Raw genomic sequence first — 13,614 nt, forward strand, 5'->3', positions numbered from 1 at the left:
TGGATGTTTGTGCGATGTCACAGTTGTTCCCAGAAGTGACAAGTTTTCTGAAAGAGCAATGCCTGCTGTGTTAGTAGGATATTAAGGGTTTCAAAAGGGATACCTGCTTCTGGATTTACACTCCAAAAAGTTGATTTTAAGTAGAGATGTTGTATTCTAAGAAGACACATTTCCATTTAATCCATTATAGAAGGAGTCACAACCTGCATAACTTCCAAAGTTGGTGAAAATATCAATGAATTTTTAAACTCCACAGATGAAGATTTTTCTGATGAGGTTTTGGATGACCATCATTCCATTGAAGATGCTGTTCTGGATGATACAACAACACCTGGTCTAGATGCACAATACACAAGTGATAGAGAAGCTAGTCCACCTGACCTCCATCTGACTCAACCTTCTACCAGCAGGTCTACTAGAGTTGTGAGACTACCTATGTAGATGTATAACTATGTTGATACTTCTGAGAGTCAAAGGTGTAAGCATCCTTTAGCCAATAGCCCGTCTTACAAAAATACAAGTCTTTCTTATCAATATTACTTATCAAAGTTCTCTATTTTGACTGAACCCCAACACTTTAAGCAAGCTGTAAAGGATGAAAGATGGGTGGAAGCCATGAAGTTGGAAATTGAAGCATTAAAGGATAACAATATATGGATTATTGTTGACTTGCCCAAGGGAAAGAATACTGTGGGTTCTAAATGGGTATACAAAATAAAATACCTTGCTAATGGGGATGTAGAAAGGTTCAAAGCAAGATTAGTAGCCAAAGGGTATAGCCAACAAGAAGGACTAGACTATCCATCAGATGGATGTCTATAATGCATTCTTGCAAGGTGATCTTGAAGAAGAGGTGTATATGAAACTACCAAAGGGGTTCAGAAGGCAGGGGAGGAATAAATTTTGCGAGTTACTTAAGTCACTATATAGTCTAAAGCAAGCTTCCAGACAATGGAATCTTAAACTCACTAATGCATTACTTGAGGCCGGTTTTACACAGAGTGCTCATGATTATTCTTTGTTTACTTTATATAAAGGTGCTGATACAATGATTGTTTTGGTGTATGTTGATGACTTACTCATTACTGCAGCAGCTACACTTTGATTAATGCTACCAAAGATAAGCTGCATAAGCAGTTCAGACTGAAAGGCTTGGGTTATCTCAAGTACTTCTTGGGTATTGAGATCCTTAGATCAACTTCTGGAGTGATACTAAATCATAGAAAGTACATCCTTGAGTTAATTTTAGATATAGGTCTTAGTGGTTTTAAGCCTGCCTTTACTCCTTTAGAATCCAATCTCAGGTTGACATCTATTGAATATGATCAGTCCACAGGTGTACAAGGAGATGAGTTGTTGTCTGATGTTTCCTCCTATTAAAGACTGATAGGCAAACTCATGTATGCTACTATCATAAGACTTGATATCAACTTTACTGTCCAAATCCTCAGCCAGTTTATGCAATATCCCAAGCACTCACATTAGGAGGCTGCTACTAGGGTAGTCAGATACCTCAAGGGTTTAGTGGGTCAAGGCATTTGGTTGAAAGTTGATCCTTCTGCTACTCTTACTTGTTGGTGTGACTCAAATTCGGTCGCCTGCCCTAACACTAGACGTTCAGTTACTGGCTATGTTATTCACTTTAGTGACTCATTAATCTCTTGGAAGTCCAAGAAGCAACACACTATCTCCAGAAATTCTGCTGAAGCTGAATACAGAAGCATGGCTTCAGCAGTTACAGAGGTAACCTGGCTAATTGGATTATTTCAGGAACTCAATAATCCCATTATCCTACCCATTCTAGTATTCAGTGATAGTAATTCAGCTATACAATTGGCCAATAATCCTGTGTTTCATGAGAGGACAAAACACATTAAAATAGATTGCCATTTTGTCAGGGACAAGATCAAGAATGACTTAATACAAGCTACATATGTTAGTACTCATGATTAAGTTGCTGATCTTCTCACCAAGGGTTTAAGTCATGCTTAACATACACATTTGTTTGGCAAGCTTGGTGTGCTTAACATAATGCACCCTGCAGCTTGAGGGGGAGTGTTTCAACATGTAGACGATCACAGTTAGTATATGCAAATGTATAGAGTTACTGTTACATTGATAAAGTAGTTAGTTAGTTGGTTAATTGGTGGGTCAGCTATAGAGTTAGTTGTTAGGTTGTTATTCAAGTTGTTAGGTTGTTAGTCAGTTACGCTGAGCTAGCAATGAGTTGTGTAGAAGTGTGTAGAAGCTCACTCAACTCAACATCTGTCTATAAATAAGAGTAACAACAACAATGCAAAGCTAATGGATCAATAAAATTGACTTTCTCTTTCACATTTTCTCCATTGATCATGAATGATCCAGTTGCTATGCTTGATCCAGTTGCTATGCTTGATTTTCACAAATGTCTAATAGATGCTTTGTGTGATATGTCATGTCATGAGGTGAACAGACAGTTGGAGGACGTGATAAAAACCAATGTTCAAGACTTTTTGTGATTATTATCCTTTCAATAAGTCGAGAAATTCAATCGTACTAACATTATCACTATTCAAAGAAACGTCCTGCGATTTGTAGATAACAAGTGTGTGACAGTACTAACATTTCTTTCTCATGTTTTTCTTGTTCACTGAGTTTATGAATTTACTACAGCTATATATCAGTCTAAAATGTTTATTTCAATTTGCATATCTTTTGATTCAGCAGTTTCTTATTGTCAATGTCTTGGAGACTTGGAACTTCAAAAAGATTTCTATAGGAACCAAAGCAGAAATGATGTCAGCTATGTATGACAAAATGAACTGAGAGTAGCGTTGGTATAGTGTGTTTACCAACAACAATATAATATCTATCTATAAATTGTTTGTGAATTTTAGCGGCAATTTAATTAAATTTACCGGGAAAAAGAAATGGATGCTAAAGGTGCAAGTATGCCTTTTTCACATTATAATTGCCACTAAGCAATTGTCGTTAAAGCTTGAGACTTTTAGCGACGATAAAACCTAGCCTTATGACCACTTTTATAAATAGTTGCTAAAGGCTTCAGCAGATCCATGTACAACGTCCACTACAAAAAGACGGTGTAATTGATAGCGGGTAGTTTTATGTTTAGACAAAGAAAATATTGTTTAGTGCTACATGACACCTTTAATTTTCCCAGTCAGAGTTCCATTTCCTCCCATTTAACTAGATTGTTGCTGTTTAGATTCGCAGTTAAAAAGGAAAAGAAAATTGAAATATATTTTAAAGAGTTCTCCAGTCCACAAAGCAATTTCTATATTTTCTCTTTTTCCATTAGTTTACAAATGAATATGTTGAAAAGGGAAAGTTGCTCGGATTTAAGCACCATCACTTTCAATCCTGAGGTTCAGGGGTCGTATCCTGGTAGGGGTCATCGGGTTCATGTGAATCCATCCTCCCCTCCCTAGATCATATTTAGTAGTATTATAATTTTTCTAAAAATATTTAAATATAGATGTGTGAAACCATACTTGAAGTATTTTCATAATAGTGTACCTATCCTCTGAAAATTCTAGATACGCCTCTGCTAAGGTTGAGAGTTCGAGTCCCCAAAGGTGCAAAGAGGAGGGGTGCTCCTAGGAGAGATAAAAAATGAAATAAATTACAAATGAGTATGTTCGTATACAAGAACCGTGTTCTTGAAAGTCACCAAAATTTGGATTAGAAGTGAGCCAAGCATAGGTGTATGATATATTCATGGCCTTCCATTATCTTAAGACGTTAGTGGAACAGCATTAACGAAAAAATGTTTGGATTAATATAATCATCCAAATCATCAAATAACCTTCCTAGTTTTTAGTCTAAGAATCATCCAGCCTTAAAATCCAAATCCTCTCAATGGGAAGCCAAATGAAGAAGCAACTGCCTATATTTGTTTGTGCTTTTGCATTTTTCTTGATTGCAACTTGCACCATGGCATACGAAGTGCCACAACTGCCCAATAACGACTATAAGGTACCTTCAGTGCCTAAACAAGAATATGATGCGTCATCTTTGCCAAAGAATGACTACTACAAGAAACCATCCGTTCCAGAGGATAGCTACAAAAAAGTGCCTTCAATGCCTGAACATGACTATAAGGTGCCCTCAGTGCCTAAACAAGAATACAAGGTGCCATCTTTGTCAAAGAATGACTACTAAAAGAAACCAACAATTTCATATGGTAGTTACAAGAAGGTGCCATCAGTTTTGAAAGGTAACTACTACAATGTGCCGTCAGTGCCTAAAGCAGAATACAAGACAACATCTTTGCTAAAGAATGACTACTACAAGAAACCAACAGTTCTAGAAGGTAATTACAAGAAGGTGCCATCAGTTTCAAAAGGTAACTACTACAATGTGCCGTCAGTGCCTAAAGAAGAATACAAGACAACATCTTTGCCAAAGAATGACTACTACGAGAAACCAACAGTTCCAGAAGGTAATTACAAGATGGTGCCATCAGTTTCAAAAGGTAACTACTACAATGTGCCGTCAGTGCCTAAAGAAGAATACAAGACACCATCTTTTCCAAAGAATGATTACTACAAGAAGCCATCAATTCCAAAAATATAACTATAACAAGGTGCCATCGGTTTCAAAGGGTAACTACTACAAATTGCCTTCACTGCCTATACAATGCGCCATCTTTGCCAAGGAATGACTACTACAAGAAACCATCAGTTCCAGAAGTTAACTACAAGAAGCTGCCATCAGTTCCAAAAGGTAACTACTACAAGGTGCCTTTAGTGCCTAAACAAGAATACAATGCGCCATCTTTGTCGAAGGATGACTACTACAAGAAACCATCAATTCCAGAAGGCAACTACAAGAAGGTGCCATTAGTTCCAAAAGGTAACCACTACAAGGTGCCCTAGAGTACAGTAAACCATCTTTGCCAAAGAGTGACTACAACAAGAAACCATCAGTTCCGGAAGGTAATGACTATAAGGTGCCCTCAGCACCTAAACAGGAATACAAGGTGCCTTCTTCGCCAAAAAATGACTACTACAAGAAATCAACACCTTCTCCTCCACCACCTTACTACTATAATTCACCCCCTCCTCCTTCACCATCACCACCACCTCCATACTATCAGCAATCATCTTCAACTCCTTCTCCATCACCACCTCCTCCATATTATTAAATTTAAATTTTCATCTTTCATATTCAATATGTTTCCATGAAGTCCTTTTCCAGCTCAACCTAATAGCCAAAGGGTTCTCATGCATATTGTGAGTTGGAGGCATGATATCAAAATTCATAATCCTTTTAATTGTTTTTTCTTTTCCTTCTTGGGGTTGCAATTGTTTTGTCATTCAAAGAATATGTTGAAAATTTCCAGGGAATTATTATAATTCAATTGAGAGTTTATATAGTTTCATCATTTCTTCCAGCAATTGCCAATTTGTTCACTCAAATTTAATAGCAAAACATTGGAGCATAACGATAAACTTCAAAATATGTAATCAAAACAGCAAACAAAATAGAGAAAATAATAAAATTTTGACTAAAGACACAAAGGAAGAAATTTGAAATAAAATCACATTTTCTCAGATTTAAACCGTGTTTGGTTATTATTTTTGATGTGATACACCATTCTATATGAAAAGAACAATATTATGTATTTTGATATACTCAAATAATATATATTATACATTACTCCAATATTCAAATACCCAATACCCTTATATCGCATCAATATATTTATATACACTTAACATATATTCACATTAATATATGAATAGAATAATATTATATATTTTTTTGAATAAATATAATATACTCAAATACACATACATTGTACCACTATATGTATACCGTATATTTAAAGCATATATCAAGTGTATCATCAATTTGCTTTGTATTTTTTTTTTTGTAAAAAAAGAAGAAGGCCTGAAAATCCATTTTAATTCGGGGAAAAGAGACAAATGACACTTTAAATTAAACTATTTCCATGAATTAAATTTTACTTTCTAGCCATTCAATTTACTGGCTTGTTCTATACCGTTTCTACACACCTTCTATACAGTTTCTATACAAATCTTATACATATAAATATTCTATACGAAAATTATACAGTTTTGATACACAATTTATACAATAACTGTACATTTTTTTTACACGTTTTATACAACAATTATATAATTTTCATACACTTTCTATGTATTTTATACATGCACATATTTGATAGAATTATACAATTTTTATGCATATATCTTATACAGATACATATTTTATTTAACAATTATATCATTTTTATATAATTTAATTATTATTTTTAAATAATAAAAAAAATAGAATATTTAATCAGTTAAAAAATTTATAGCAAAAAACATTAAAATATTTTTAAAAGGGCCGAATTGCCCAAGTTGAATACTGTATCAGTATTATATATAAACTATATTAGTATTGTATATGGACTATAGATGGACTACGTAGGCCAAAATGACCAAAATTAAGAAATGCCTATAACGCGAAAATAATATATCCGACTGGCCATTTTTTGAAAAGTTTTCAAACTTAGGCTCCATTTTTTTTTAAGATTCAGACGTCTGAATCTGAATGTACATCTGAATGATTAAGATGTTGTCTCTAGATCTGAAAACTGAATAATTAAGACTGTTTGTTTTGCAACATCTGAATGTGTAATTTTTTTTATTTATATACATAATAAAATAAAAAATACAATTCAAATAAAAAATTAATTATATATTAAAAAAGTATATAATTTAATACAACAACATTATTAGTATTTGATTGAGAAAAAATATTTATGTTTGTTAGTGCTAGTGGAAATGATTTATAACGGTGGTTGCGGTGACAATGATTGATGTTTGTCATTAATATGTTGGTGGTGATAATTATAATGGTTGGTATTGTAGTGACTATTATGATGATGGCGATTGATGGTGGTGGTGGTTGTTGTGATGTGACATTGCTTGATGTTAGTAGTTTAAGGTGTTGATTGTGTTGGTTGAAACATGAATGCATGATGATTGATGATGTATTGGTGCTAGTTAGAGATGTTATTTGTTGTGATGGTGGAGATGGTTGTTAGTAGAGATAAATTGTAGCGATGATGCTGGTTGAAGTGGTGGTAGAGGTGGCGTTACTAGTGACAATAGTGGAGGCTGCCAAAGAATGTATAGAGGTTGTGATGTATTAGTGGTAGTTAGTGGTTAATAGTTGTGATAGATGAGTTGGTTGGTAGTAGGGATTAGCCGGTAGTGGTTGCTGATTGTGGTGCTGTTGACAACAATGATGACGGTGAATATAATTAGAATAAAAGAGGTAGTAGGTGTGGTAGTGGTTGACAATTGTGGTTGATAGCAGAATTTTTTGTTGATGGTGGTTATAATGGTGGAGGTGGTTGGTGGTGGTGGTTGACAATGGTGACGGTGGCAAAGGTGGTAGTGGTGGTGACTGCTGATTATGAATAGAGTGGTGAATATTATCCAACACCAAAATATCCCTTCAAACCTATTAAGACTTGGTTCTAGATCTGAATAATTAAGACCTATTTAAACCTATTAAGAGTTAAAACCTTAATAAAATAAAAATGCACTTAATGGTCTGAAGTCTGAACCATTCAGATTCAGACTCCATTAAGTGCAAACAAATTAGGCCTTAGGCTATTTGTTTTCAAAAGTGTTATAAAATGCCCTTTTTCCTTTTATTTCAGCATCAAAATATTTACAAGTCTTGAACCCAAGAGCAGACCCAAGACCAAAACAAATGCAAATTATCCACACAAAGACGATAAAAAATAGGAAACAAAAAATGAAAGAGGAAAGTAGCTCCTTAGAACACTCTAAGCTTTCTAAATTCTGCTCTTCATTGCCATTAGAGTGCTAGGAAGATGATCTGCGTCTGCTGTTCTCTGCTCATCTGCTTCAGCTGGGCTTATCCGTGTGCGTTATTTATCCGATTTATTGTCAATCTCTTAGTAATATCCTAACTTAGATACAAATATTGTTGTTTTAGGTTGTTTGTACTTCAAGTTACCTTAATCTCTCATCAGGTACTGTGTAAACAAGACCAAATGAAGCTTGCTCTAAGCCTTTGATATTTCATCTCGATTCGGGTCAGATTGCTTCAGATCTAATAAGTGGAATTAGTTGTAAAAGTATGAAATGTACTCCTGTATAAACCACTATAAAGGAATTAATCTTGAAAAGATTAATATCACCCTTCTAAAAGTGTATGCATTTGTACTTTTCACATTATGACCACTATTGAATGAATCTCCTAGGCTAAAGTTCAAACTTTATTTTTGTATCCTTGGATTGAAAGAAGTTCCCCAGGCCTATTTTCTTCTGAAGTACAGGCCTCAAATTTGGGTACCAACAAAATAGAATCTACCTAGTCAAGAGTGGTTCAAGTATAACACTGATAGAGCATCAAATGGGAACCCTGGTCCTAGTTCAATACTTTTTTATTTAAGCAATGATAGGTGTGATTTTTTGTACATTAAATTGTGACACCTCGGATTTTCCCACATGTAAATAGAGCTTAAAATAAGTCTATTAGACCCCTAGATCGAAGATAAGCCACTTGAATATGAGTTGGGATGACTTGGGGACACTTTTAGATGAAAATAGAAAGCAAGCGACGCGAGGGGGCCCATGCAATGGCCTCACACCACAAGGGTTGCCTCAAGGGGATATTGCCTCAACCTCGCAGAGGGCTTGTGCCACGAGGGGTGCCATGCGTGATGGAGGTTGCACTACGAGGCATCCCTTATGCAATGGGGGTCGCGTTGCGACGCTGCCTCTGTGCATTGGGGGTCACGCCATGTTCCACCCCTATTTTCTGTTGGTTCTTGCAATCTTTTGAGTATTCTTGAGGGATATTTCGATCCATATACACCTAAAATTATCCCCTAATATTCCTTCTCTCTAATTGAGGATAATCCTCAAGTCCTATCTAAGTCAAGGATTAAGAACAAAGGGAGTAAGAGAGTCCAAGGTTGAATTTTGAATCAATTTTTCTCCACTTGAGGTATGTAGAATGAACCTAACACACATGGGCTTAATTATAGTTTCTCTATGAATTTCAAATCGTATTAATGTGCATAAATGTTATGGATTTCGAGAATTTATTTAAGAGAATAACTTATGAAATTTTCTCTTTTATGATGAAACTTGAGAAAATTGAAGGAAACGTGTCTTTTAAGTCTTGAATGAAAGATTAGTGATATTGACCAACAAATAGGGTCAAACATTATTAGGAAACTTGATTAAGTTAATTGTAGACTTGATTAATATTTTCAAAACTTTCTAATCTTTTAAAAAATATAAATCAACCCAACCCACACCCCTCTCTAATCCAAATCAACCACTCTCCCATCTATCTCGATAACTTCTCTCAACTCTTTCCCAACCAACAGTTCTTCAAAATTTCTCCCTTCAACCCCCGACGACTTCTACCTCCGGCGACAAATAGTTAGGCTTCAAGTTTCCCTCTTTAATTCAATCAACCTGTCTCTTATCTCTGTCTCGACATCTTCTCTCAACTCTCTCCCAACCAACTGTTCTGCAAATTTCTCATTTTAATCCTAGGCGACTTCAACATCCGACTACAAATAGTTGGGCTTCTAGTTTCTTTTTGACTTCAACCTTTAATCGACATGACAACCTTGCTCTCCGGCCACAACAACTTCAAATTCTACATCGTTCCTTTTCTTCTTTCACAAGTAAAAATTTATGGCATTTTTAGTTTTGAAGAAAATGAGGAACTTGAGCCAACTTCTTTTATAGTATTGATTAACAATTTCAATATTTGTTGCACTAATTTGAAATGCGGTCTGAATAAAACCCTAATTTCTGGTATTTCTTTTTTTTTTGAAGTGAATTATGATATTTTGTTGTTTGTTGCATTTTTTTGAAGTTTTATTTTTATTGTTTGTGTTTATAAAAACAAAACAAAAATTTGGTTTGATTTGTTCTGTTCTTGTTCTAGGTAAAAATGGTGAAATTTCTGTTCTTTGTTGAACAAAATTGTGTTACTGTTTTTTATTTCCTCCGACAGATTACCCATATGGTTCAACATATTAACCATATGATGCAACATATTATCATATGATACAACAGATCAACCATCTGATGCACCAGAGGAACCATCAGATTACAATTTTGATGCAACAGATTAATAATCTGATGCAACAGAGTAACTATCTGATGCAACAGCTTTACCATATATTGCAATAGATTAAGCATCAAATAAAAAAATCTGATGCAATGAATTAACCATCTGGTGCAATGGAAGAACCATCAGATTAATGATATGATGCAACAGATGAACCTCCTGTTGGATAAAATTCTATCAACTCTTCCTACAAGAAATGTACAAGACTTTATTTTTCTAATTGATCATTTATCTGCCACGATAGACGATCCTATGTTGGAAGAAATCTAAATAATATTGACCGTTGATAACTGTTCTAATAGATCACTCATGTGTTGTAACAGATGTGTGACCTGTTGCACAACCCATTCATCTTTCTCAATAGATGAGTGATATATTTTGTATTATTGTAATAGATTACTCAGCCGTTCCTGCAGGTTAGTTAACTGCTCTAACAGATCACTCATATGTTGCAACAGATGTGTGATCTGTTGCACAAACCATTCATCTTTCTCAGTAGATGAGTGATATGTTTTTTATTATTGCAACAGATTATTTAACTATTTCAATAGATCATTCATATGTTGCAACAGATAATGTTACAATAGTTGTGTGATTTGTTGAACAGACCATTCATCTGTCTTAAAAGATGAGTGATATGTTTTGTATTGTTACAACAGATTACTCATTCTCTGCAATAGTTTGGTTATATGCTACAACAGATATACTACCTGGTGTAATAGATCAACTATTATTTTACTATTTTGCTTGTTTGATTACTATTATCCCTTTTTAATGATGCATTAATCAACAATAATATATTATTTTATGTTCCTATTAATTTTAGATAATATGGTTCCCAAAAGAACAGAAATCGAATCAAGTCCAAGTAAAGGAATATGTGAAGCAGCTAGGCTACATCCACCACTCTATGAGCTTACTTTACAAGCATTATCTCAATCGAGAGCAGAATATGATGAATACAGGGAGGAAGGATGTTTCAAAAGAGATGATGCAGATGCTAATAGCCCTTCCATCGAAGAGCTGGTCAAAGCCTTCAGCATTGATCGTTATCCTATAAAAATGCAGTACGATGGTGCCGTAGATTTAATGGGTGATTTCGTGGTTAAATCAGCAATGGGAAAATCTTTCGACCCCTTCAGAAAATTACTTCGAGAATAAAAATTGGATTCTTATTTCAGGGACAGCTGCTTTGGAAAATATCTTAATTTACTGGAGGACAACACTATTCATTTCCAAATGAAAATGGTATATGAACTTCTCATGCGTAGGTTTATGTATGAAAACAAAGATAAGATGGATGAGGTATGGATAAATTACTGTGGCCTGCCTATTTGTTTTGGTTGGAAGGAGTTTGCCATAGTTACTGGACTAAAATTTTATCCTCCTTCTCAAGTTATACCTATTCTAACAAAAAAAAAAAGCACCCGGCACACCTAAAAAAGGCAAAGGCAAGTCGTGTGATCATGATGACCTTTTGTCTATTATTGGTCCAAGCTTCAAAAATAAAAATTTGATAGAAGCATTGAAAGGTAAAGGACTTTCAAAGAAGCACAAGCAGTCATTGTTCTTGGTTTGGTTTGTACATAATATTCTTTGGGCGAGAGACATTAACAACAACATAAGCCTCAGTTTAATAAAGCTCTCCGAGGATCTTGAGTTTTTTATTTTAATTAATGATTTTTTTTAAATGATCTAATCATCATTCTAATATATGTAATGATTTATGTTAGATTGTGCATCCGTCGCTAGTTCCGACCAATCGAGAGTTGAAGATGCCATTTTTTCTTACTTTATGGTCTGTGCAAACTTTATCGGACCCTAAGTTCATCGACAGAATAAAAATAGAATTGTTTGGAGCAATAACTATTACAAGAAAAATAATTTTGGAGGCTGGGGTTATTGTTGTTGATGGTCTTAGTGGTGATGGAGCTGTTGGTGGTGGTAGTGGTGCTGCTGTTGGTGCTAATAATGCTCCTCTTATAGTATTTAAAGAAAACCATTATGAGTATGATCATACTGGTTATACAGATTTTGCCTCTCCCAGCGAATGTTCTGCATGCAAATGTCAAGACTGCAGGGCTAAACATGATGCAGTGATTAATGCCATTAATGCATTAACTGCTTCTGTAAATGAATTGACATCTAAGAGAGGTCTCATTCCATCAAATAGGATTTTATTTCCATCTGCTCCATTAGAGATTAGGCCTAAGAGGAGAAGGAGAGTGATTTTTAGGGCATTATCAAGCATCCAAAAAAGCAAAATTGTAACTCTTCTGTCTGTGTGTTGCACTGCGCAACGTACAATGTCTAAAGGAGAGAAGCACGAGCTGAAGAAGGTGAATATATTATGTCTTTCAACTAACAAAGCAAACAGACACATATCTGTTTCAACAAATGACACATTTGCTGAAAATTATCAAACAAATATATACATCTGTTACAACAGTTGACTAACCTGTTGCACCAGATACTTTATCTGGTGCAATATATGTCTCGTCTATTTTAGCAAATCAAATAGCTCTTTGTACCACTTTTATTTGTACCAACAGATGACCTATCTGCTGCAATAGATGATTTATATGTTGCAACAGATGATTTATTCGCTGGAAATTATCACAGTGTCTTTCTCATGTAGAATTTTTTCCAAACAGTTGATTCATTGTTGCAACAGAATATAATCTGTTTGGGATAATTTAAAATAGGAGAAAGACCTATTTGATTTGCTAGAAAAGATGAGTTATCGTTTTCCATTTTGTTGTATCTCCGTGAATAGCATTGACCAATTTTGGCTTTCCAGGTGGATGTAGAAGAAGCTACTGCTGAACAACATTTCAATATGCTACTCTTTTTATGGAAATATGGAGAACATAAAGTGCATAAATCGTACGTAAGAGAAAATAAAGATCCACGACAAGCAAAGCCAAATTCCATAGCACCGAATAAAGAACAACTTGTCTATACTGAGTAGATCTTTATAGCTTGAGCTTGTCAAAGCAATTCTTGGCAGTATACTTAAATTGTTGTTGATGTATTTGTTGAGATCTGTACCCATAACAATTTTTTACATTTCATTTATTCGTTTACTTATTTTAGCTAATTTATGAAGGCTTCGATTTATTTTATTTTGTCTACGAATTTTATTTATTCCTTAGATTTGAACTTATTAATTGAAAAGGAATACTAAATTCAAATATTGCTTGCAACAGACGACACATCTATTGGAAAAATCGAACAGATGTAGACATATGTTGCAATAGGTAGGTGATCTATTGGAATTTATCAAATAGGTCTTCCCATTGTTGCTACAAATGGACTTTAGATAAAAACATTGAGATAGTACAATAGATGGCCAACCTATAGCAACAGATAAATTATATGTCAGAAAAGGTAGGATAACTGTTACAATATATGGAAAATCTGTTGCATTATAAACATTCAGTTGGACATAAAAAATTGCCACTA

General features: G+C 34.6%; 1 pseudogene; it reads left to right on the top strand.

Moving 5' to 3' along the window:
* Positions 1 to 3,858: 3,858 nt before the first annotated feature.
* On the top strand, positions 3,859 to 5,146 carry LOC107862229 (annotated as a pseudogene).
* The last annotated feature ends 8,468 nt before the right edge of the window (positions 5,147 to 13,614 follow it).

This window comes from Capsicum annuum, unplaced genomic scaffold (genome assembly GCF_002878395.1).
Source record: "Capsicum annuum cultivar UCD-10X-F1 unplaced genomic scaffold, UCD10Xv1.1 ctg4061, whole genome shotgun sequence".
Lineage (NCBI taxonomy): Eukaryota > Viridiplantae > Streptophyta > Magnoliopsida > Solanales > Solanaceae > Capsicum > Capsicum annuum.